Source organism: Chinchilla lanigera, unplaced genomic scaffold (genome assembly GCF_000276665.1).
Source record: "Chinchilla lanigera isolate Chin_1 unplaced genomic scaffold, ChiLan1.0 scaffold00019, whole genome shotgun sequence".
NCBI classification, from domain to species: Eukaryota; Metazoa; Chordata; class Mammalia; order Rodentia; family Chinchillidae; genus Chinchilla; species Chinchilla lanigera.
Genome location: NW_004955420.1, coordinates 4,815,220 through 4,840,772, shown reverse-complemented (window position 1 = coordinate 4,840,772; position 25,553 = coordinate 4,815,220). Strand labels below are relative to the sequence as shown.

Sequence of the window (25,553 nt, the reverse complement as noted above, 5' to 3'; positions counted from 1 at the left end):
CTAATTCAGCCTGCAGAAGTGTTTGTGCAAGTCCTTCTGAGCTCTCAGAATAACCTATTTGAATCTCTAGAGTTCTCAGAGCACTGCAGCTTCTTCCACTCTAATGCCATACGTTTAGCCACTTTCTTTATTCAGACAGCCTTGCATCTCAAGGCTGTAATGTCTGGGGTCTCTGTGGGACAGTCTTTTTCACTTATATTAAACCACAAGTGCTTTTATCTTCTGTAAAAGGAAGAGACTGCATCCCATTAGATCAGCAAATTGAACTTCATAGATACATGTTCTGGCCTCCTGCCTACTTGTGGATAAGTATTCATCTCTTCTCAACTCTTCATATAATTACCTGACCTGCATATTATGAGGTTACACCAAATTGTGCTTACAGGTGTATATTCTCTCACTGAAATGGCATCATACTTTATAAACCCTGACAGAATCAAATCTGCCTTTGGTAAAGAAAAATTTTCTTCTATTATTAATTTACTCATTTGTTAGAATGGCTAAAAAGAGATAAAAATCAAAATAAAAGATAGTACATATACATTTTTATTGTTCCCAAACCGTTTCATATCCTATATTTTCTGCATTGAAATATTATTTATAGGGTCTTAGGCATCTGTTTGAAAGCTTATGTTCTCCACAATAATTAAATTAATTTCTGTTATGCATTTGAAGATGTCTCATAACAAAGTTTGGGAATACATAGATAACAGAGCTTTCAGAAGATTTTTAAGATAAAAGACAGAGTTACCAAACTTCTGCAGTTTTGTTTTCTCTTTGCAATGCTAGGAATTAAAGCTAGCGAAGTGTTCTACCACCGAGTTACATCTTCACCCCTAAATCTGTCCTCTTAAATCCTTCTTTCACTTACTGCACAATATGATCATGTACGAAGTACAAGTTATTATTTTTCACTGGGAATAAAAACAATCAGAGCTCTCATGTAACTTGACGAAGATAGCATATTTGGAAATGGTAACGTCAGAGATGACGCTCTCCACCACCCTTTCTCGTTATTTCATAGCTTTTCACTGGCAGCACTGGCCAATGACGTGTCGCTGACATGAGGTACGCTGCATACACGCACAAATATTTTCATATGGCTGTCGCTAAACCAAGGACGTTAAAACCTTCCCCCAAACACAGGTTTGAGCTCACATATTCTACAAAATTCCTTTGGAGCTCCTACACAATTTTAAATGAGAATCTCTAGATTAGGCTTCCAATATCTAGAATGAAAAACAATCATTATTACCAGTCAAGTGAAAAAAATGAGTATTAAATTCAACACAGTTTGAAATGCAGCATTTTATCTACTTACATTAAATCATTCAAAGGTAACAGATGCTTTTAGACACTCTCCTTTTCTCTCACTTTTATACCTAATAAACATTTTTATCCACGAAACGTTATCTGTATGCTTGATGTGCTTGGCAATACCAGACTTAGACTCATCTCCGTTGTTGTGTATCACCTGGCACAGAGCACCTTCATTAGCTGAGTCGATTCTCTGAAATGTGTATGTTGCTCTGATGCTCCGACAACTAAAAGCTGCTACCTTTGCTAGAGTGTATATAACTCTGTCAACTTGTCTTCAACTCATTATACAGTAAAACTAGAAAGCTAAAATCACTACTGATGTTTTTCAGGCTCACATCCTGATCCCTACACTATTAAAGAAAACATATACTTTTAAGAACTTTGTGTTTTTCACAGTAATGCACAAAGTAATATTATAAGAAAAGTGAATATTTTTTATCTTAAGCCATTTTTCCTATTGCCTCCTATCTAAATAGAATGTACTCAAATAAATAAATAAAATAAAATTTACTCCAAATTTGCCTACTATAAAGAAAAACAATAGTTTTGTATTTTCACATTAAGATATTGCTCATCTAACAGACATCTCCACTATCAGGTTAAAAAATACAAAACATTAATCACAGCACTTTGGCATTTTAGTAGTCCTCTAAGCACTGTTACTTAGTTATGTCCTCCTTTCCATTTTTCTTTTGCCCTTCTTGATCACTGTCACTTTCAGTGACTTTATACAAATCATAAAAAAAAGAACTATGTACCCATGGTAGCCACAGGTACTTCACCTGCAAGAATTTTAACATAGATTACTACAATTTACATATGTTGTGTATTTTATAAAACACTCATATTTATTTTATATAATAAGTGGATGTTATTTATTTTAAAGTACCAATGTGGTTTATAAAAATCATAATAAAAGTCTATAAATTCATAAACTTAAGGTAATAGAAATAACTGATATTATTATCCCTGTTTCTTTTTTGAGGGAAAATATGAGGGCACTAGTTTATATGAATATGACCAAAAATTGTGGAAGCAAATGTTTTCTGATGTTGAAGAGTATTGCTTTTCCATAGTGAAACAAATTTATAGCCTCCAAACTCTGTTATCTTCACAAAGTCAGCCTTATTTCTCTAACATTGAATTGTCATCCCTTATCATTGAACTGGCTAAGACAATTTATAGAAATTGAAAAGGAATACGGAGCACAAACACACAGCTCAAAGTCTCAGTTAAGTCCCTCAATAAAGTTATGCTCCGGAAAGTGCCCTAGTCTGCCCACGATAGTTTGGTCTCTTGTTCAATCACATATATTATTTTGTACACTAATATTAAACTTTTCACTTTTATCATTGATGTCAAGAAATATATTTGTTGTAGTATACCCATTGGAGTAGACAGTGGCTGTTACATCATTATTTGTACATAATAAGTTGTAAAGTATTTCTAGCTTTTTCTGCTCTGACAGAGAAATTTAATAAGAATTCCCTTTCTGCTAATGCAAACCCAATAGCCACTGGTATTTTATGTTTTCTATAGCCTAATAGAAGCTCCAACTCAGGTTAATTTCTTAATCACAAAAGTGGTACTAAGTTTATGATAGATATATTTTCTTTATTCCCTTTCCAACAAATTTATTTTCTCTTATATATACTGAATAATGTTTATAACATATTCCAAATAATTTCAAAAACCAAAATGCATAAATTTAAATATAAATAAATTATACTACTGTTAGAAAAATTCTAATATGTTTGAAATTTTAAGGAGACCTTTCATTATGTTGCTTTCATGTTATGTGCCCCAAAGGAATGCATCTTTTATATTTGAGTGCTGACTGGAGCCTTCTTTTAGTTGGGTGATCATACATATATTTTATAATCTCTCCCTCATCTGCAGTTTTGCTTTCCATTGTTTCAGGTACTATGGGTCAACTTGGTCTGAAAATATTGAATGGGAAATTCAAGAAATAAAAAATAAATAAATCATGCACCACTGTGAGCAGCATGGTGAAATTCTGCGATGTGAATTATCTTTTTTCCAGTATCTACGCTGTATATACTACCTGCCTGTTATACACTTCTTAGCCATGTCCGTTATCAGAGGCATGGTATCATCTCACATAGTCAAAAAATGAGAAGGCTGAGCACAAAATGATATTTTAAGAAATACCATTACATACTTTTATTATAATACAATAATATGTTATATTACTGATCTCTTACTGTGATTAATTTCTAAATTAAATTTTATCATAGGTATGTATATATGGGGAAAGTGGAGTATGTATAGAGTTTGCTACCTTCACAATTTCAGGGGTCTTTGACTGCATTGTTTATGGAAAAGAGTTATTGCTCTGTATCTACAACAGTATAATTCAAAACAATATTTCATCTCTCTTCCTCCTTCTTTTTCTTCTTCTTCCTCTTCTTACATTTGTTTGTGAACACATAATAAAATAGACTAGTTAGTTCTAAAAAGCAGAAAATTTCTCATTTTATTGTCAGTTTTCTCAAAGAGTTTGGAAAAACTCTCCAAAGATCATAAGACACTATCTTAAAAAGTAAACATTCATTTAGACCTTAAAAGTATTTTGACTGGGTAAAAAAAAGTCCTATTGGAAGACCTTCAGATGAAAACAATGATTCATTACAACTTTTATCTAACTAACCAACCAGAGAAATAAAACCCCACAAAAGTCCTACTACTGAAACCAAAATAGAAACTTGAGATTCTAAACAAACAAACAAACCTGTGAGATTTTCCAGTAGGAATAGAGTACATTTTTATCTCCCAGGGTCTAGTAGAGTGTTAGACCCAAGGTAGAGGCTTCACAAATTTGCAATGGATGCACAAATGGATCATTTCAGATGATGCTACTGCAATCTGTGCCTTGAGCTGTCTTTTCCTCATATGATTGATTTCTGTTGATATATCAATACATTCCCCATCAATCTCCCTTAACCAAAGCATGCTGTTGAGAGGCGACAGGCAGGATTTGGTTTCTAGTTTTTGGCCAGGAATAGAATGAAAGGTAACTGTATCACAAAAGTCATTAAACTCTTGAACCTGGCCTTATTAACTCTGTGCTTTATCTAAGTAAAAGTTTAACCAGCCATGACTGTGGGGAGCAGCAACATTCATAACATTTAACCATATCACTCTCTCTAACTAATATTATGGAGTTGGGTAAAAGACACATTTCAAAAGATGTTAATGACATGACACATTCTATGTTGTAGATTTATAATCTGAGACAAAATTAGAACCCAATTATCTAATGCTCTAGTCTCCTAGATTAAGTAGACAAAGTCTTTGAAATTTGTCTACTAGGACATATAACCCCCATGTTTAGAAACATTCTGTGATAGTTACAACATTTTATTAGTGCTCACATAATATCCAAATTCTTTAAATACAGCACTTGAGATTTTCTATCTATAGACTTTGCTATATTAACTTATCATTTTAAAAAAGAATGATTGTCTCTTGTGATCAAGGTTCTCTTTCACATGCCCAACAGATACAAACAAATTATGCCAAATATCTGTTTCTTTCAACTGTTACTTTGGTCTGAAAAATAACATGTGTGCTCAGAAATATAACAATTCTCATTCTGTCACCCCTGTGAAAGAAAAATATAACATAAAACAAGGTATAAGAAAATGTCTTTCACATGAAAGGGCATGGAATCTGGAAGTTGCTAATGAAGATAAGATTGTGTAGAAGAGTTCTGGCAGCTTTATTTGTCCACAAGTTCAATATGAAATCCTTGAAGGAAAGATGGTGAGACAATTGAATTCTACACACACCTCTATTACAGCACTTATATTGATTTGTAACTTTTCACACCATAGGTTTGTTTTCCCTAATACTTTGTGAGCTATTTGTAGATCAGAATTGTATTTTTTACCTTTGTATCTGCAAGATATAGCATGTAACTAGGCACTGTATTATTTCAAGAAACACTTGTGGATTAAAAACCCAATAGACGTAGGGATAAATAGATAAATTGAGCATGTCGATGACAGCAATTAGACCTTTGAATCAGGAGAATGGTGCTTCACAGCACTTTTCCTCCTGTTGATAAAAACTTCTTTCATTCCTGGAGATTCTGGTATATTACCGTCTCACTAATAATGACAAAATGCAGAGTATATATCTTCTGTTCTTTTATTTATTCCTACAACCCAAGAAAACATTGTCAGATTTCATGTTCATAGTATTCTGAAAATGATAGTATTTTTCCTTCAGAAGACAAAATGCATTATAATACTGAATATGTTGCTGCAAACCCAACTGCCCAGAGGTGCCGATAGCTTTGCTGAAGGCAGGCAGTCCTGGTAGGAAGCTCCTGCAGTCAAAGAGGGTGTGAAGACAGTGTGAAAGACAATCAGAAAAAAGAAACTTGGGCCTCTGGATTATAAGTGCAAGTGGTCTGGATACTCACACTGCAGGCATTAAAGAGCCTTTGGCGACAATGGAAGCTTCAGAGTCACAGTCATGTTTTGAGATCATAAGCCAACAGTTAGGCACATTCCATACAGTTATGGAGATAAAGTAAAAAGCTCAGTAAGATGATACTACAATGATTTAGGATCAAACCTTTACAGATCGAAAAGTACCAGAAATATAACTGAGAGCTCCAGCCTGGAAATGGGAAGAATGGTGGTGCCACCAACAGGATCAGATCTCCCAAGGAAGGGAACCGATTCCTCAGTAAGGCAGAATAAGTAAAGGTGGGCAATGGTGTGTTCTCATGTATAATTCACTTCAATTACTGGAGAGCCACACTTACAGCTTTGAAGAAAGATCGATTTGAAATGTACCTAACTGTAAGTGTCCCTTCTGAAGAAATTTCTTCAGAAATGTTATTGATAGGAATTTCAGTGTCCTTTGCCAACTATTGGACATTTGTAGAGAAAATTTTGGGTATTTTTCTTCAAACCATAGAAACAAGACCTACTAATCATTTATGAGTTACTATCATAATGTAAAGAAGAGTTTTGAGAATTTCTTAAGATATGTGCTTGGTCTTTATGCAAAGAGATGTACCTGAATGTTTGTTCTCTCAAAAAAAATCTGTCAATTTCTGACACTCAGTCATTCACTCACTCGCTAGCTTGCTAATTCCTTGTTAACTGTGTGCTTATTGTGCATAATATCCTGTGGAGGATCTGGGTTTCAGTCAGGAAAGAGGAAAAATCTAGGCCGTGCTGTCATGGAGATAAAGTTACTTCTCTTATTGAAAAATAAGGTCCTTCTTTCTTTGGACGTATTGTTGAAGTTTCTCCTGAGAGATTGACACCAAACAATATTATCAGGCATATAAATTTTGGACAGAACTGAAGCCACATAAAAAAGACATCTATAAATATACTGAGTAATACTGGATGATGCAGAATATACTCTAGGTATTTCCAGTCACAGAATCAAGGAGGCAGAATAATGTCATTCTTAAGTGGGTATAGTTACGCTCAACAACTGCTTCACATAGTTCCATGGGGGAAAGGAGAAAAGGGAAATAGCCAAAAATGGTAAATGAAGTGAAATTAGATCACTAGCAAACTCATAATTAGGTTCCAACCATTTGGTCAGTTTTCTAATGGCAATAACCTAATGATTCAATTATTTTCATGGGAACAAGGATAAGTGTGTGCTTAATGTTCTGTGTAACATTGCTGATTAGAATCTGCTAAAGCTATGTCTAGCTGGAACTTATGAGTAAGGAAACCCAAAATCCTGTATATTGCTGTTCCCCTGTGAGAAGCTACATGAATAAACAATTACTGACAATAAAAACAAATAAATAAAAGAAAATACACAAATTTAATTTCTCAAATTTTATTTCTCAGTAGTTCTCTAAACATTGGACTGCTACCGTATATGCAGACACTGTACTCAGTACTGTACATTAAACAATGATATTTTATGTGAATTCCTACAAAAATAATGTGATACAGCTTAATAAAAGCAGTATAGGATCCCTGATTCATGTGGAACTTGTTTTAAGGTTATAAATAATGATATAATGTCAACCAGGATGAATGATTCATAGCATACACTAATCATGATCCATGATTAAGAGTATGATGATATAATTTCATATTTTATAAAATGTAGTGGGAGCTGGTACCATTTTGGCAAAAATGTTGATTATCTGTCTGAATACCCATCAAAAAAGAGTGAATCTCCATGAAGATTCTGAAGTTTTGGGGGCCAGATTTTATGAGGTTTTTTTTCCTGTATCTTAACAAGAGCTAATCATAATAAAAGATAAAAAAAAAAACCTTCAATCACATTTCTGTAATATAGTCACAGTGTAAATTTATCTTGCCATTATGGAGTGGCATAGAACTTTAATGTGAGGAATAAATACAAAGAAGACCACAGTAATATATGATAGCTGTCACTTTCAATAAGTCAAGAACCATACAATCTATGGTAATGAACCTTTACCTCCGCTGAAAAATTACTTTTATAATCATGAAGTATTCGTGCAAACAGAGCTGGAGGAAACCAAAATTATATTTATAATTATGTGAATGCCCATGTTTTATTGGTCATCAACCAATACGTATTTTATGTCTGTTTATGAAGAACCTGTATACCGTGACTGAAAAGAAAACCTAGAATTTCTGCTGCATATAAACATTTGCAGCGAAATTCAAAAATAAAGCACTCAAATATACTTATTGAGTTCTTAGGCCAGATACACTAATTGAATTCTGAGGCTGCATCTTGTTTTTTTGTTTTCTTCTTTTTTGCTTGTGAATGGTGGCTTGGCACCCTTTAATTTGTCCATTTCCAGGGGTTTCTGAAAATGCCTAGTAAAATCTCAAATATATAAAACTTTGCAAAAGGCATGACCAATTCACCTTGTGTATATATTTGATGGATGCTTTATGTACTAATTTTGACATTGACATAAGAGCCGTGAACACAGAGGAGTCCTCCCTGTACATCTTTACTGCAAATGGAAATATTGCTACTAAAAGACAAGCTTGACTCAGTATTTAGAATGATTGATATTTTTGAATATAAACAGGGAAACCTCCTCTCCAAAAGTTGGCATGATTGTACAGGATGCTGATATCATTTTTGACAGGTTTTATGAGACCTTAAATCAGCGAGGAATGGTGTACAGGACCACCTTTCCGGTGCTCACCATTCTGATTTCTTGCAGTAATGAGCTTCAGGTGCTCTGCCACGGACATGAAATCTAACAAAAGCACATGTGTCTCAAAAATGACAGAAAGAGAGGGTAAAATATCTGACCAGATTTGTTTTTATTCTGAAGTAGAGAATACTGTAGAAAATTGCTTTAGTACCAAATAAAGTATAACAACTGGTAATATTATTTAGTGACAATTGGACATTACCTTAGGTGAGAAAAAAAGAACTTTAAAGGAAAATTATTCTGAGAGAAGATTGACATATTTCTACTGTCAGTGTGAATCTTGATGCAGGGTTTTGGAATCATTTAATTTAGGTGAAAATATTTTCAGGAAAAGATGCCAGTCACATAAAAATAGGCCTGCTGACTTTGGGAACTTTGGATGATCAACTAGAACACAACATCAGTGTAATAAGGTTCCAAGAAGAAATATTCTCTATATATGTAGAATCCCATGAAGTTCACCCTATTCTAACTGACATCCACAGTATGCCAGAATTGATTGGACAGATTCAAATCCCTAGTCTGCTACTTAGTGAGTAACCCTGGGCAAATCACCTGCATTCACTCTGCAGTATGTTGTGATGATCAACAAAAGAATGTATTGAGTATTCATTCTGATGCTTGTAATACCATAGTCAGAAATAGTATCTCTTTATCTCATTTAACTCAATTTGACTATGTATGGCACACATTAGTTCTATAGAATATAGGGTAGGTTATGTATCTATGTAAACTACCATGAGCAAATAGATTAAAATCATCCAGTATTAGTTCTGCCACACCCATATTTTGGATAAGTAATTTCGCTACATATTTATTTAAAATATCCTAAGAAAGAAACATTACTCCATTTTATTTACATGACCACTTATACAAAACAGCCTTTTCTAAGAGGTCAAGTACAGCACTTAATTCTTTGAAAATCATGACGCACTGTTCAGAAAGACAAAAACAAAACCTGAGAAATAATCACTGCTAGCAAAACTTAAGATAAAGCCCATTTAATATTATGGCCTTCACTCTTCCACATGCGATATTATGTAGAACTAGAATCTTGTGTTTCTTTTTTTTTCACTTAGCAATATATCCAGAAAATCTTAGCTTGTCAGTAGGTATGCTACTGCCATATTGTTTAATAGGTCATGGAATAAGTCTGTTGCTAAAGTCCTGATTATTAGATGTATGAATAATTGAGTAATTTACCTGGGAATGAAAGTTCTATGTGGATGGGATTTGGTTGATTTTTAATGTGTGTGTAGCTTTGAGCAGCATGGTTTGCACACAAGAATCAATTATTATTGGTTGGGTGAGTCATGCCCCATTCCCCCACCATCAAAGGAGTCACTCTGAGCCTCAAGGAACTTCATGAGCCTCAGTAAGCCACACCCTACACTCCACACCATGTTGGGAGCAAAGGTAAGGCCCAGGGAGCTTTGGGAGCCTTGATGAGTTGCACACTGCACCCAACACCACTACAGGAGCAACACTGAGCCCCAGGGAGCTTCAGGAGCCTTGGTGAGCCACATCCCACACCCCACCTTCACGGGAGTGATCCTGAGCCCGGTGAACCTCAGGACCTTTAGTGACCTGCCCAGGAGAGGAGAGACTGGACTCTGCACCATGCTCATGGTCTCAGGAGAAATGTTGACTCCCTGGGAAATGCAAGGGCTTAAGTGAGCTGCCCTGGAGGGGAGCAACTCTGCACTGTGCTCCCCTACCATTGCAGGACCAATACTGAGAACCGGGAAACACCAGGATCTTTGAAAATGACAAAACAAAGGATCAAAATGCAATCTCAGATCTCCACACCAGCCAGAACACTTCCAGGAGACATCAACATAGAAGAGCTTGGAAGTCACACACTTGAAATTGCTATCTGAAATGATAACAACTGATGTAAAGAAAGAACTCCATTAGGTGGTAGAACAAATCAGGTCAGAAATAATCTCTCAGGTAAAAGAAGGGATGACAACAATAATGAAAGAATTGCTCAGCACATCTAAGGAAAACAGATAAGAAAATAGAGGAGCATAGAAAAATGCTGGAAACCTTGAATAAACAATATAGGAAAAAATTAGAATGCAGGAAGCACATTCAAAGAGATATCCAAGAAATTAAAAACTCCACCAAAAGCTGAAAAAATCGAGTGAATGAAACTGAAGATAGATTTTCAGACCTTGAATACAGCATTGCAGCTAATGATCATGAAAGGAAAGATCTCTTAAAAATAACAGGTATCCAGGAAACAATTCAACACGTATGACATGATGCAAAGAAAAACAAGATATAAATCTAAGAGGTGTCAATGAAATAGCAGGAGTCAACACAAATGACATATAAAGACTACTTGCAGAAGTAATAGCAATTCCTCAAAGAAGAAAAATAATCTGACATAAATGAGGCATATAGATCTCCAACTAGACATAACCAAAATAAATCTATACCTAGATATATAATACTCAAGATCCCAGGTATTCAGCAAAATTACAGAATATTAAAATCTGTTAGAGAAAAGAAGCAGATCACTTATAAAAGAAAGCTCAACAGAATCACTGCATACTTCTCAAAACAAACCATCAAGTCAAGAAGAGCTTGGGGTGAAATATTTCAGGTTCTGAAAGAAAAAAACTTCCAACCCAGATTGATGTACCCTGCAAAACTATCCTTCAAAATTAATGGAGAAATAAAATATTTCCACAATGAACAATTGAAGAAATTCATGACTGCCAAACCAACCCCACAAAGAGTACTGAAAAATATTCTAGAAAGAGATAAAAATTATCATAATTTCAAGAAAAAAAATAGAAAGGAACCATCAAACAGAGCAATGAATTAAACAGAGGGGAAAGTAGGGAAACAACAACAGTAAAATAACATGATAAAGATAAGCCAATAAATGTTAGTTATAACTATTAATGTAAATGGCCTCAATTCCCCCATCAAAAGAAGCAGACTGATAGAGTAGATCAAGAAACAAATTCAAACAATATGCTATATAAAAGAAACATATTAACTCAAAAGGAAATTCATGGACTGAAAGTCAAAGAATGAAAAACAATACTCCATGTGACAGGAAGCAGGAAAAAAGCAGGGGTAGCTATTCTGTTTGAAGATAATGTGAACTTCAAACCAAGAATGATCAAAACAGATAAAGGTCACTGCATACCTGGTTAGGGGAAAACTGCAAGAGGAAGAGATAACAATTACAAATATCATTGCACCAAATACAAGAGTATCCAACTATATTAGACACATTTTAACAAACATGAAAAGTCAAATAAGTAATAACACAATCATAACAGGGGACTTTAACATCCCATTGTCACAAAGAAAAACATCAACTACACAAAAAAAAATCAGGAAAGAAATAACATAATTAACTAAACTTGTGAAAAAAATGGACTTAGTAGACCTTCAAAGAATGTCCCACCCAACAACATCAGAATACACGTTCTTCTCAGCTGCACAAGGGATGTTCTCTAAAATAGACCATATATTACCCCATAGAGTATGCTTAAGTAAATGCAAAGGAATTGAAATTATCCCCTGCATACTGTTGGACCACATTGTAATGAAATTGAAAATTACTGTCAAAAAAATTGCAAAAACTCCATAAACACATGGAAATTAAATAACATCCAGCTGGACAATCAAAGGGTCACTGATGAAATTAAAGAAGAAACTAAGAAATATCTACAATCAAGCAAAAATGCAGATACAACTTACAGGAAACTGTGGGAGGCAAGGATAGCAGTCCTCAGAATGAAATTTATAGCAGTGAATTCCAACATCAGGAAAAAAGAACAAAGCACAAATACATAACCTTATGCTGCTCCTCAAGGTTCTAGAAAAAGAGGAACAAGTCAAACCCAAAGGCCAAAGAAGGCAGGAAACTATAAAGATCAGAGCAGAAATTAACACAATGGAGACTAAGAAAACAATAGAGAGAATGAATGAATAAAAGAGTTGCCACTTTGAAAGGATAAATAAAATTGATAAACCCCAGCCAACCTTATCAAGAAAGGAAACAATAAACTCAGATTCATGAAGTAAGAAATGAAAAGGATGAAATCTCTACAGATCCTATAGAAATTCAGAAGATCACCAATGTCTACTTTGAAAATCTTTACTCTCATAGATTGGAAAACACAGAGGAAATGAAAGAGTCCTAGATATATGGGAATTATCACAGCTGAGTCAATAAGATATAAAAATCCTGACTAACTCAATGTCAGCCAATGAAATTAAAAATGTAATAAAAAACTTACCAACAAATAAAAGTCCAGGTACTGATAGATTCACAAGTGAATTCTAAAAGAAATTTAGAAATTATTTCATGTCAACTCTTCTCAAACTCTTTAATGAAATTGAAAGGGAAGGAATTTTCCCTAACTCACTTGTTGAGGCAAATATTACCCTGACATCAAAACCAGAGAAAGACCCAACTACAAAAGGGAACTACAAGCCAATCTCCCTAATAAGCATAGATGCAAAATTTCTCAATAAAATACTACCAAACAGAATGCAGTAAATCATCGAGAAAATTATACATCACAACCAAGTGGGATTCATCTGAGGAATGCATGGATAGTTCAATGTACACCAATCAAATAATGTAATACACTATATCAATAGAGCCAAAGACAAAAATTACATGAACATCTCAATAGATGCAGAAAAATCTTTAGATAAAGTCCAACACTCTTGATGGTAAAAATCCCACAGAAAATCAGAACAGATAATGTTTACCTCACTATGATGAAAGGCATCTATGACAAACCAACAGCCAACATCACACTAAAACACTGAAAGCTTTCACTTTAAAATGAGGAACAAGAAAACAATGTGTACTGTCAAAATTCCTTTTGAATATAGTGCTGGAAACATTAGCCAGAGCAACTAGAAAAGAGGGAGAAATAAAAGGATTAAGGATAGGGAAGAAAGTAGTGAAATTATCATTATTCACAGATGACATGATGCTGTACATAGAAGACCCTCAAAACTCCACCAAAAGACCCATAGAGTTAATAACCAAGTTCAGTGGCATACCTGGATACAAAATCAACACTCAAAAAACCATAGCACTCCTGTGCACATAGAACAAACACACGGAAAGAGAAACCAGGTAAACCATACTTTTCATAATAGCATCCAAAGAATGAAATACTTAGGAATCAGTCTAACAAAGGAATAAAATATCTACACAGTGAAAATTACAGTACTCTGAAAAAAGAGATTGAAGGGTATTTCAGAAAATGGGAAGATCTTCCTTGCTCATGGATAGGAAGAACCAACATTGCAAAAATGGCCATACTCCCAAAATTGTTGTCCAGATTCAATACAATCCCAATTAAAATACCATTGGAATACCTCACAGAACTAGAGAAAACATTCTTAAAATTCACCTGGAACGAAAAGAGACCTAGAATAGCAAAAATACCCTGGGCAATAAAGGAAAAGCAGGAGGTATCACAATCCTTGATTTGAAATTGTACTACAAAGGTATTGTGATAAAATCAACATGGTACTGGCAACAAAACAGACCTGAGGATCAATGGAGCAGATTAGAAGTTGCAGACACAACTACAAACACACTCAGCTATCTTATCTTTGACAAAGGGGCCAAACATGTTCACTGGAAGGAAGATAGCCTCTTTAATAAATGGTGCTGAAAAAAATGGCTTTCCACATGCCAATGACTAAAATTAGACCCATGTTTATCACCACGCACTAAACTAAAGTCAAAATTAATCAAAGATGTAAATATTAAAACAACAACACTAAATCTACTTGAAGAGAAAGTAGGTAGAAATCTTGAAGACAGGGGGCTAGGCAGATAGTTCATGAACAAAAACCAAACTGCATGGGAAATATTTGAAAGAATCAACAACTAGGATCTCATCTTACTGAAAAGTTTTTGCACATCAAAGGAAATCACCAACAGGGTCAAAAGAAAACCTACGAGTTGGGAAAATAATTTTAGCCAACTGTCTATAAGACTAAGGACTTCTGTCTAGAACATATAATTTTTTAAAAATGGCCCACAAAATTCAAAGACCCAATCCAAAAATGGGTACCTGAGATGAATACACTCTTCTCAGATGAAAAAATACAAATGGCAAATAAATACATGAAAAATGTGCAGAATTACTGGTCATTCAACATATGCAAATTAAAACAACACTGAGATTCCATCTCACCCCACAAAGAATGGTTATCATCAAGAAGTCAATGAATAACAAATGCTGGAGGGACTGTGTGGAGAAAGGAAAACTTCTCCACTGCTGGTAGGAGTATAGACTGGTGGAATCACTGTGGAAATCAGTGTAGATTCCTCAAAAAATAGGATTAGAAGTACCACTTAATCCAGCAATTCCCCTTCTGGGTATTTTTCCAGAAAACCTGGAAACATTATACCACAGCGATATATGTGCACCTTTGTTTATAGCAGCACAATTTGTCATAGCTTAATCTTGGAAACAACCCAAATGCCCATCAACTGAGGAATGGATAAAAAAGCTGTGGTATTTTTATACAATTGAGTATTAGTCAACTATCAAAAAGATAAACTCAAGGCTTTTATATGTAAGTGGATGCAACTAGAGACCATACTCATAAGTGAAACAAATCAGACCCACAGGTGTAAACTCCATATTGTTTCCCCAGTGTAGGAACCTGAAAGAGTAAACAAAATCCAGAAGGTACAATAGATATTGTGAAAGGGAAAGAAATTGCTCAAAGAGAAGGAACAAGTGGGATGAGGGAAAGGAGAAAAGAATAAAGGAAGGGAAAAAATTATATATGTATATCCAAAGATAGAGGGGATAATTGTACTGCTGATATCTATTGGCTTCTGAAAGGAACAGTTAATACTTAATATTTTTTGACCAATTTTGGATGCTTATATCTTGTAAGCTGAACAACTAATCTGAAGACATCAATATGCACTGTAATAACCATTGTTGAATTCCTACCTTTTTGTTTAGTGAAGCTCTGTATCATTTCTAATGTTTATTTTTTATTCTCTTAAATTGTTTTATCAATCTTGCATTGTTACATCTGGTAATCTGAGTAACTTCATTGAACATAACAATATGTAATATAACAACTATTGTCAATTTCATATCGTCTTGTTTTGAAATTCTGTATTGCTTTTGTGTTTTATTTTTGTCTTTGTTATTGGTATTTTGTTATTTTTTTCTCTCTAAAATAAAAAGTATTGTTGATTTTTTAAAATGTGTAATCCTATTCATTGAGAAAATGGTCATAAATAACTTCTGTATGCCAAAAGTTATGTAAGGAGAGGCAGTCTATGGCAATAATGAATTAATCAGTATACTGAATATTCACTGAAGTATTTTAGATGTTATTAATGACTTTTTATGAAATTGAAGAATATCTGAAACAAATAATTGCTGAGCTCTTACAGTTGACATATCCCTGGCTTTAATCTTTGCATTGGATTAGTGGAATAAGCAAACCGGAAAAGGTCCTTCTCCAGTGGGGATAAAATAAATTATAAATGAGATTGATATTTTTTTAAAAAATGAGAAAGGCATGAACATGGGTGTTTACTCACTGCATTAATAAAAAGGAGCTCAAAAAGTCTCCCTAATAATATAAACCTCCAGGTAGAATTTAAAGAATGAGTACAACTTTTCTAAGTAAAGACGGAAGATATCAAAAATTCCATCAGTGACACAAATGGATAGAAAAAGAAACTCTTAGACAGTAAAGAAGCTTAAGATGTGACAATAATAATAATAATAGTATGATCGATGTCTGCTCTAAAAAGAAAAAATAGAACATAGGTGGCATTAAGAAGCTCACAAAGGCCTTTAAAAATCATGGGGCTTGGGATATAGCTCAGCAGCACAAGTGCCTGTATGGCAAGCTCAAGGTCTTGAGTTCGGTTCCTGGTACCAAAAACAAAACAAAACAAAAGATCATGGACAACTGTTTAGACAATGAATACAAAGCAATAAAGAGTGAAAATGTATTGAAAAATCCAAAAGTAAGGAGGTCAGAAGACTTACAGTGGTCTGGATGAAAGATATTGTAGTCAATGGTAACTGAAAGAAAGAGTTGATAGAACTGAGAGTTATAGTTTTGGTAGTCCATTTTGCTTTGTGGATTATTTTGATTTCAACTGTTATTTTATAAATCATAAATCGATTATTTTGCTTAAAGTTTGTGCTACAAAAGGATTGCTTCAGTTAATTTGTGGAGGAGGGCAGAGACCAATAATTTTTGCTATATCCATTATCCTCTCCTTTATTAGTAATGTAAATTTTGATTTTTAACAAGAGGGGCACATATCCACTGGAAAAGAAATCATAATTCCCCTTTCTAACTTGCAGCAAATAGTGGTCATATGACTAGGGCACAGAATAAGAAAACAGTTTACTTGTAGCAAACTGTGTTCAGGTAAGTAGGGTGAGGAGTAAGAACATAAACATAATCTGTGGCTTCTGAGAAATATCCACAATTATAGAAGATGTGACCCTCCTTTCCTTTTTTCCGGGGATGACTGGAGCTAAAGCAGTGATCTTGACTTAGAAGGAAAGCCACATAAAAATGGTGGTGAGGCAAGAAGACAGAACATCAGAATCAACACTTGCCTTCCTCTGTAACTCTGGACTTCTCAGAGCAGTAGAGAAATTTCTATTATGCTGGTTAATACTTTCCTAAGCGTTATCTTGGCATTGCCTACCCATTTTATTAACTTGTCATCTTAAGCATAATTTCTCTTGAAATGAGAGAGACTCATGTTTATGCCTTTTGCAATTTTCAGTACAAGTCTAGTGAGATTCTTCTTTAATTGGTCACAAGAGGATTTCATGTAATTTGTTAGAAACTTGCTGTATTATTTTTCTAGGGCTGCCACAACTAATTACTACAAACTAGTTGGCTTAAACCAACAGAAATGTATTCTCTGACATTTTTGAAAGCAAAAGGTCTAAAATAAGTTATCAGTAAAGTTTATTCTTTTTTAGAGGCTCAAAGGGAGAACTGTTCTCTGTCTCTTTTCTAGCTTCAGTGATGGCCAGCAATCCACAACACTGCTTCCTCTGTAGAAGTATCACTCCAATATCTATCTATCTCCACCACCACCATGCAAGGCTTTCCCAGTGTGACTTTCTCTATCTACACTGGAGTAAGAGCCCCTCCTACCCTGCATCACCCTATCTAACTTGATAGATAGGTAGATAGATAGATCTTTTTTTTTTTAATTTTTTTTTATTTTAAAGATAAAAGGAGGGAAACATTAAACATTAAACAACATTTTACAACATATCACAAGCACGATACAGACAATACAGAGTTAGAAACAAAGTGGTAGGGAATTAACAATGATGGTTGTATTACATATTGATATCTTCAAAGTGGCTTCTCATGAAAACAGATATAAACATGCAATACTGGTCAACCAAAGACTCATTGACAGTTTCTTTCAGCATAGAAATAGAAGACAGAAGAACAACCATGTTATCTATCCTGTATATACATACATACAAAATTTTATTTCCAAACAAGATAATCTCTACAGGAAATAGCCGATAAGACTTCACCATATATTTTGTGACACACAAATCAACCCAAACACTTGCTATACTTAGATAGAGAGATAGATAGATAGATAGATAGATGATAGATAGATAGATAGATGGACAGACAGGTAGATTTCCACATATATTTTATGGATTTCTAACATATCACATATTTACATTTTTAAAAAAATTCAAGATATAAGACACAGTTAAATATGATTGCCTGGAAAATGTTTTTCTAAACTTACTTCTTTTTATATTTTCTGTAGTAAAAATATCACAAATAGTATTTAAAAATTTCTAGCATTTGTTAATTATCTGTATTGATTTTGACAGAAAATATAATGGCTTTATCAAGTCATTTTGGTAAGATTTTGAAAAAAGTTGAAGTGGAAAAGTTTAATTTTTCCCCCAAAATTTCTAATGACCAAAGGCATAGTTCTAAATCATATCTGCATCTAGTAAGCACTTCATATATATTTAGGCAATGAAAGAATGGATAGTCAATAATGTAATTTGAGCCTTGTAACATAATCATTTTCTTTTGCTTACCTGAGAAATAATAGGGGATTTTCATGTGACAATTATACTTCTCAGAAAATTATTTCTTTCTCTCCTCAAAATGTAGATGAGTTCCTAGAAACTCAGCACTCATAATGTAAGAAAAAATATGGGTGGAGTATGATTATCAATAGGTTTATATTAGCAAAACAAAGAACTAAACTCGAACACATTCATCATAAATATATATAGTTTTGTTATGATGTATTATTTTGATATCAATTTAAAACTTTTACCCCCTTTGATATAATTACTCAATTCTATGAAATTGTTGCCAAAATATTTTATAATATCAATTTTACTGCAATAATGAATAAGCTTTTTTCAAAAAATTAAGCATCATATTTAATTAGCAAAATTAGTGTTCATCACATTAATAATAATGGAGAAGTTTAGATATAAACTGACTTGCAAGGGAATGGTGCAATTAAATAGTTAATTTTATCATTTTCCTTCTTTTTTCTACAACACAGCAAAGTTACTGTTATTCCAGTAAGGCAGAAAAACACACGGAAATTTCTTAGTACCTGAGTAGTCATGAAGCGATATCACCATAAGTGCTTCATTAAATTAAGCATCTTTATGCCGTATCAGGTCTCAAAGAAAATAATAAACATCAGCACTAAAGTGTAACACGTGAATGACCACTCAAGCAACTGTTTAATGCACTGCTCTAATGGTAGGACAGGCTTTTCCCTAATGGTCAAGTAGATTTATTTTGAATATGTTTATCATGTTCCCATAAGAGCTTTTCAAATATGTATGAATACATATACATCAATTAACTGAAATAGTGGGAAAATGCTTTCAAATGTGTTGTCATGGTTTTATTTCACATAGTACATAGTAAAACTGAACATGAGGCAGAAGCATTAAGTTTACCAAATGATAAGGTTTTAGCTTACTCTCAAAATATAATAGCAAAACTTTTATATTCGGGGTTTTTAGTTTGAAATCATGACATCTGTAAATCTGTATTCCTACGAGGTGATATACAATTGGATTTTTGTAACTGTATGTTCCCTGATGTAATATTTTATCGAAAAAAAAACCTATATGTACATAACTAATATTATGTGAATAAAATATAAAATTCAGACTTAGATTTGAGGGTAGCATTCCTAAGCTATAAAGGGAAAAGTGAGAAGTCTAGGCCCCTTATTAAAGAGGGAAGAAAGGGAGAAATAGAGGGATGAAGGGAGAGTAAAGGAGAGAAAAAAGGAAAGGGGGTGGGCATGGTGGGAAAGGGAATTGGAGAGGGGAGGGTGAGCCGTGGAAGGGAGGGAAGGGAAGGGAAGGGAGGAGAAAGGGGGTAGGAGAGGGAAGAGGAGGAAAGAGAAATAAAGCAAGGGAGATCAGGAATTTAAAAAAATAGTTTTACATTGTCATTATTGTGGATTTAAATTCTAACTGGTTAAAAAGTCAGTGTCCTAAGATTATAGACGTTTGGTCTTAGAAGCGGAACCTTAAATCTGATAAATAAAAGTAATTGACCACTTTCATTCTGATTGCCTATTCTAATAGTGCAAAAATGTAATCTAATCCTAGCAAAAGCAAGTACCATTGAAACGCTTGCAAGAAGCCAGAATATAATTATACTTTTTAATAATTAACACATAGTTAATGTATACTATTCACATTCTTTTCAAATGCTGTGCTTCATTCATTTATTTCCTAATGGCTTGTGTCATTTATTCATTTGTTCAATGTATATTTTATAAGAAACTTACAGGCACTTGGAATACATAATGAAAAAAGCAGTTAAAAATTTCTGAAATCTCAGAGGCTAATTTCAAGAACAATATAGTTTATTTCAGATGATGTTATGTACTCATGATGTTATGAGACGAGGAAGTTTATATAGTTTTCAGTACAATTGAAATGACAGACATCACGGACAAGAAACAGAGATATATCTAACAGAGTGAAGATAGAAAAGGCATCACTGACAAAAACCTGGAGCTCACAGCATACTGGTTCAGTGTGAGCAGCACCAATAAAGAAGAGAATCATAAAATGAGGTCAGATAATTTCGCTGTGGGTGCTCACCAGTACACTTGTGTTCATGTGTGTGTTCCTAATCCTGTAGGGCTTTGCAGGCCGCAGTGAAAGTTAAATATCTTGCCTAATAGCAACTATGGTAAATGACAAAGGTGCAGTTTTAACCTGGATACCACTTTCTGATCCAGTTCTCTTAGAACACGCCACCTGGAGCAGGCACAACACAGGTACCTTTATGGAATCAGGATTTAAACAATGCTATGTGTCTACTTGTGAAGAATTCTGAATCTTACAGTGGCTCTGAGGGTCAGTCAGAAATTTAGACGTGGAAATCAGCACTGATGAGTGGAGACAATTTCAGAAAACTTCCTCAGGTCCCAGAATGCCTAGAGTCTCAGGGGACTGGGAAAGCTGTACATAAGAAAGGCCACTTCTGCCAGTATTAGAAAATGAGAAAGCATTCAGGAATGTGGTGTAAATTCCCTGAGAATTTTTCCAAACTGAAGACTCAATTAAAGAAGCTATTATAAGAATTAAGTGATTTATCAATTCAATTACTGGGCACCTTTGTACATTCAGTCTGTGGTGGACAATGGGGTTATAAAATGTACACACCCATTTCTATATTTACAAAAGTAAATGTACCTATTTAATGTTTTATCTCAAAAAGGTAAGGATTCCAATGAACTATATCTTGCACTCTGAGTAATTACTATGAAGTTAACGATATGCAATGCATTAACTACTGTTACTTTCCTGTTAGCCTGTTTTGAAATTTGGTTCCATTTTTATTTTTATTTTTTCTCTTTAAAATAATAAAAGAAAAGTTAAGGATAATACACATAGGTTGAAATAATAACTAGTTTTAAGAATTGTACAATATGTTTAAATCAAAACCAATTTTCTCCCATGAAAACAGAAAGAAGATTTTTAGAACGGAGTTTGTCAAACTTTTCTCTGCAAATGGCCAGATAGATATGCCTTGAGGCTTTGCAACCTTCATGTTCTCTGTCATAACAGCTACACCCTGCCATTGTCATGTGATAGGAGCTATGGACAAAACTAAATGAATGTTCCACAAAACTTTATTTATAAAATCAGGCACTGGGTCAGATGGTTTTCTAATAAAAGATAATCACCGTACACATTAATGTGAAGAATAAAAGTATTTTAATGAAGATAGTTGCCTATATAACATATTTATTCAGGGAAATATATTTTATTTTTTAATTGACTTAACTGTGCTTTAAAATAGATGAGCCTACAACATTGTTTACAATTCTCCAACTGTTTCCTGTAGAAGGACTTTTGCTTGGAAGCACTCAGTATGTCTCAGACTGAACACGTTCATTTACTTAAGGAACATCGCTGTACCTTTTTTTTCTGTAGTTTTCCCCCTTAATGCATAAAGGTCTTTTACAATGCAGCTGATAACCTTCACATGGATTATATAAGAAACAGCTTTTTTATTGGTCTTCCTGGATTAAACATGTTTCTCAAATTTAAATTCTATTAAAATAATGATCCTTAATAAATACACTAATTCACAAAGCAATCTTCAGATATATAAATCCTGTAGTATATTCTGATGGGCAGATTTCAGGAGGGGGCACAACTTACCACAACGTTCTAGAGTGTTGTTGGACCAAGTTCTCTTAGCAAACATCATACATCAGGACCTCTTCTATCCCTAAGTTTTACTGAGGAAATTCTTGCTTATAATTGGCAGCAAGCCAACTCAGATCTCATACAGCAAATGGGAAAAATGTTAGAACGATAATGATGTATTTTACTAAATGGTCAGAATAGAAGATGTCCCCAAAATCTAGAGCAACAAATTTGAGCATCCTCAAGACTCCCCAATTCTCTGCTTATCTAAACATTGGCTCTACTCTTCTCTTGCTATAAATTAGTTTTCTTTAGATAATGGAAAAGACTTGCTGAGACTTCTGAGTTTTTACATGGAAGTAAACCATTGATCAGTAAGATGGCCACTGAAACACTTCTTCAAGGTTTGAAACTTGTGATAATAGGAATTAGTCTCTTCCTTTTTTATTTGGTTTTGTTTTTTCTCCAGTACTGGGAATCGAACTCACGGTCTTGTGCTTGCCAGGCAGGCACTGTGCCACTGAGCTAAATCCCCAGCCCCCTAGTCTCTTCCTTTATGAGCTGAATCTATAAGATCATGTTAAAAATCTAGAGAATAAAATCGTGCACAAATATGGCTGCTAATAGCTACCGACCACTGGGTGGAAGCAGTCATTTCCCAGAAGAATGAGAAGTCAGTTATGTAAAACGTAATGAAATAGCATAAATCCTAAGAGCTAAATGATTGGTAGAAATTAAAATTAGGCAATTCTAAAATTCAGGCCTATCCATTTTAAAAGATGACAATCAATTATTTTATGAAGGACTTTGAATGGCCTTATTGTATATGATTTTTAGAGGGTGAATGAGTAGGTTATGTATGAGAAACTAGTAAAAGACATACAGTATAGTAGAATCTGAGAGTTCTGAACATTTTTGAGTTGAAAAATCAACCTTCCCTTTTGATATTAAACTATATTGTTAGCCAAAATTCTTTCAAGACTAGAATAAACTGCTAGGATAAAGGCAGCCAAGGAAAGCACCAACTCATTTCCCTAAAAGACACTAGGCCTGAAGATATCATCAGCAAAATTTGCTTCACATTTCTCTTAAACTAATCAAAAACTGGTAAAAGCTGATGAGTAGATGACTTCAAACAAAGTTACTGTGTTTCACTATTTCTATGCTCTCAGAGAAGCATTAAGTTCAATAGAAAACTTCCCACTTAACAAAGCAATACAAAGATAATTTTTTTTTCTGCCAAAACAAATGATTTACAGTAATGAATACAGAAGCAAGATGGTGAGAGCAGAACAAGTGACGGGAGAAGACCAGAGCTGACAAATGAAGGTGAAGTACTCTAAGACTCTCAGAAAGTGATACTCTCTCAACAAAATATTCCTCAGTGTGCACTTATCTTTTCAGACATGTGGCTTAATTGACTTTGAGTAAATAAAAATAAAGCTAAATTATTGTAGACCAAATGGTTGTTATTCATGTTTTACTTGATTTAGACTCTAGATAGCCAATGAGATCTTTAATCCTAACCACCTTCCTTTATCTGTTGGGAATGAAGATTAAATGCAACATTATTGTCCAACTTAAAATTACATGTTACATAAGATTAGTTTACAATAATTGTCTGTATGGTTCATCAAGATTCACCCTGCAATTATTAATGCACCCATTTCCTTTTACCACTGGGAGAGAAAGAGCTAAATTCTCATTAGTTGAAGATGTTTGGTCTTGTGTGATTAAACTGACAGATAGTTAGGAAGCCTCTTAGCAAAAAAAAATATGTATTAAGTGAAATATTTCACATCATATATTGTATTTCTTCACATTAAGCATTATTTTATAGGATTTTGAATTAAACTAATAAGCAGACATGGCATAGGGATAAAAACCAAGAATATTGTTATAAAAAAAACTAGATTTTTTATTTAGCAAAAAATTAGCCAATCAATACTGTGTTGAATTCTTAGTATTAATGAATTAAATAATTGAGAAAGTATTTTGAGACTATCCCATGAAAGTCCTTAATTCATCAGTGATAAAAACTTAATCAAAATAGCAAAGCCCATGTTAGTGACTTTTGCTATCCTGAAAAGGTAGAGGAAGAGTGATTAATGTTTTCCTGTGTAGTCCAAACTTGTTATTTTAACTTCTCCCAAAGATAGTTTCTAAAAAAAGCTAACATTCTTGAGTAATGATACCCAATCTACTAAATCAGCATATGCTCTTATTGCTTAATGACTGTATCATTGGTGCCTAATTTTACACTAGAACAGGAGAATCCTTTCTTTTACTGTAATATGTCAACCTGTTAACATTTTAATATATGTAATGATTATAAGTGTTTCCAGCCTCTGGCAATATTTTCACACAAATTAAATATTAAATTTATTAAATATTGATAAACACTAATAAAAGTTGTTCCCTCTTCTACTCTTAGTTTATTCTCTAGGACACTGATTTTCAGAGAATGGTGCTTAGCATCAACTACTCAGGATGTATTTAAAATGGATTCTTTTTTTCAATTAAGTATATCTGTAAAATTTAGATGTAAATAATGATCACATTCATCATAGGGAATATTTACCTGCAGATGAGCTATTTTGATTCCTCTTTTCTCAATTCCTCTCCCCTCCCTCCCTTCAACCCCTCTCCCCCCCCCCTTATTTGTAAGGCTGTGTTTCCATTTTATCCTTCTTTTCTCATTCTTTTTCTTTTCCCTTCCTTCCTTTCCTCTTACCCTCTCCTTGGTTCCCTTTTCATTTGAACAATTTCTTTCTATTTCACAATATCTGTTATATATTTTGGTCCTTATTTATACTTTCAGTTTCTCACACCAGAGAGACAATGTGATATTTACACATGTGTATCTGATTTATTTCACTTATAAGTGCTGTCTTAAGGCAGATTTAATGCAATCCCAATGAAAATCTCATTATCTTACCTTACAGAACTAGAGAAAACTTTCCTAAAATTCATTCGGAACCAGAAGAAACACAGAATATCAAAAGCAATTCTGGACAACAAATGCAAGGCAGAGGCATCATAATCTCTGATTTGAAATTATACTACAGAGTTACTATGATAAAACAGCATGGTACTGTGGCGGGGGGGTGGCAAAAAACAGACCTGAGGATCAGTGGGCAGATTAGAAGATGCAGAAAAAGCACCAGACACAATCAGTCACTTTATCTTTGACAAAAGGGCCAAACATGTTCACTGGAAGCAAGATAGCCTTTTGAATAAATGATGCTGGAAAAATGGGCTTTCCCCATGCCAAAGATTAAAACTAGACCCATATCTTTCACCAGGACTCTAAACTAAAATCAAAATGGATC

At 33.9% G+C, this 25,553-nt stretch overlaps 1 protein-coding gene across 2 annotated transcripts in view; it reads right to left on the bottom strand.

Annotated features, from left to right (window-relative positions):
* Naaladl2 (N-acetylated alpha-linked acidic dipeptidase-like 2) overlaps positions 1-25,553 on the bottom strand; it is a gene marked incomplete in the record, with an annotated part of 1,228,826 nt that overhangs the window by 713,384 nt on the left and 489,889 nt on the right.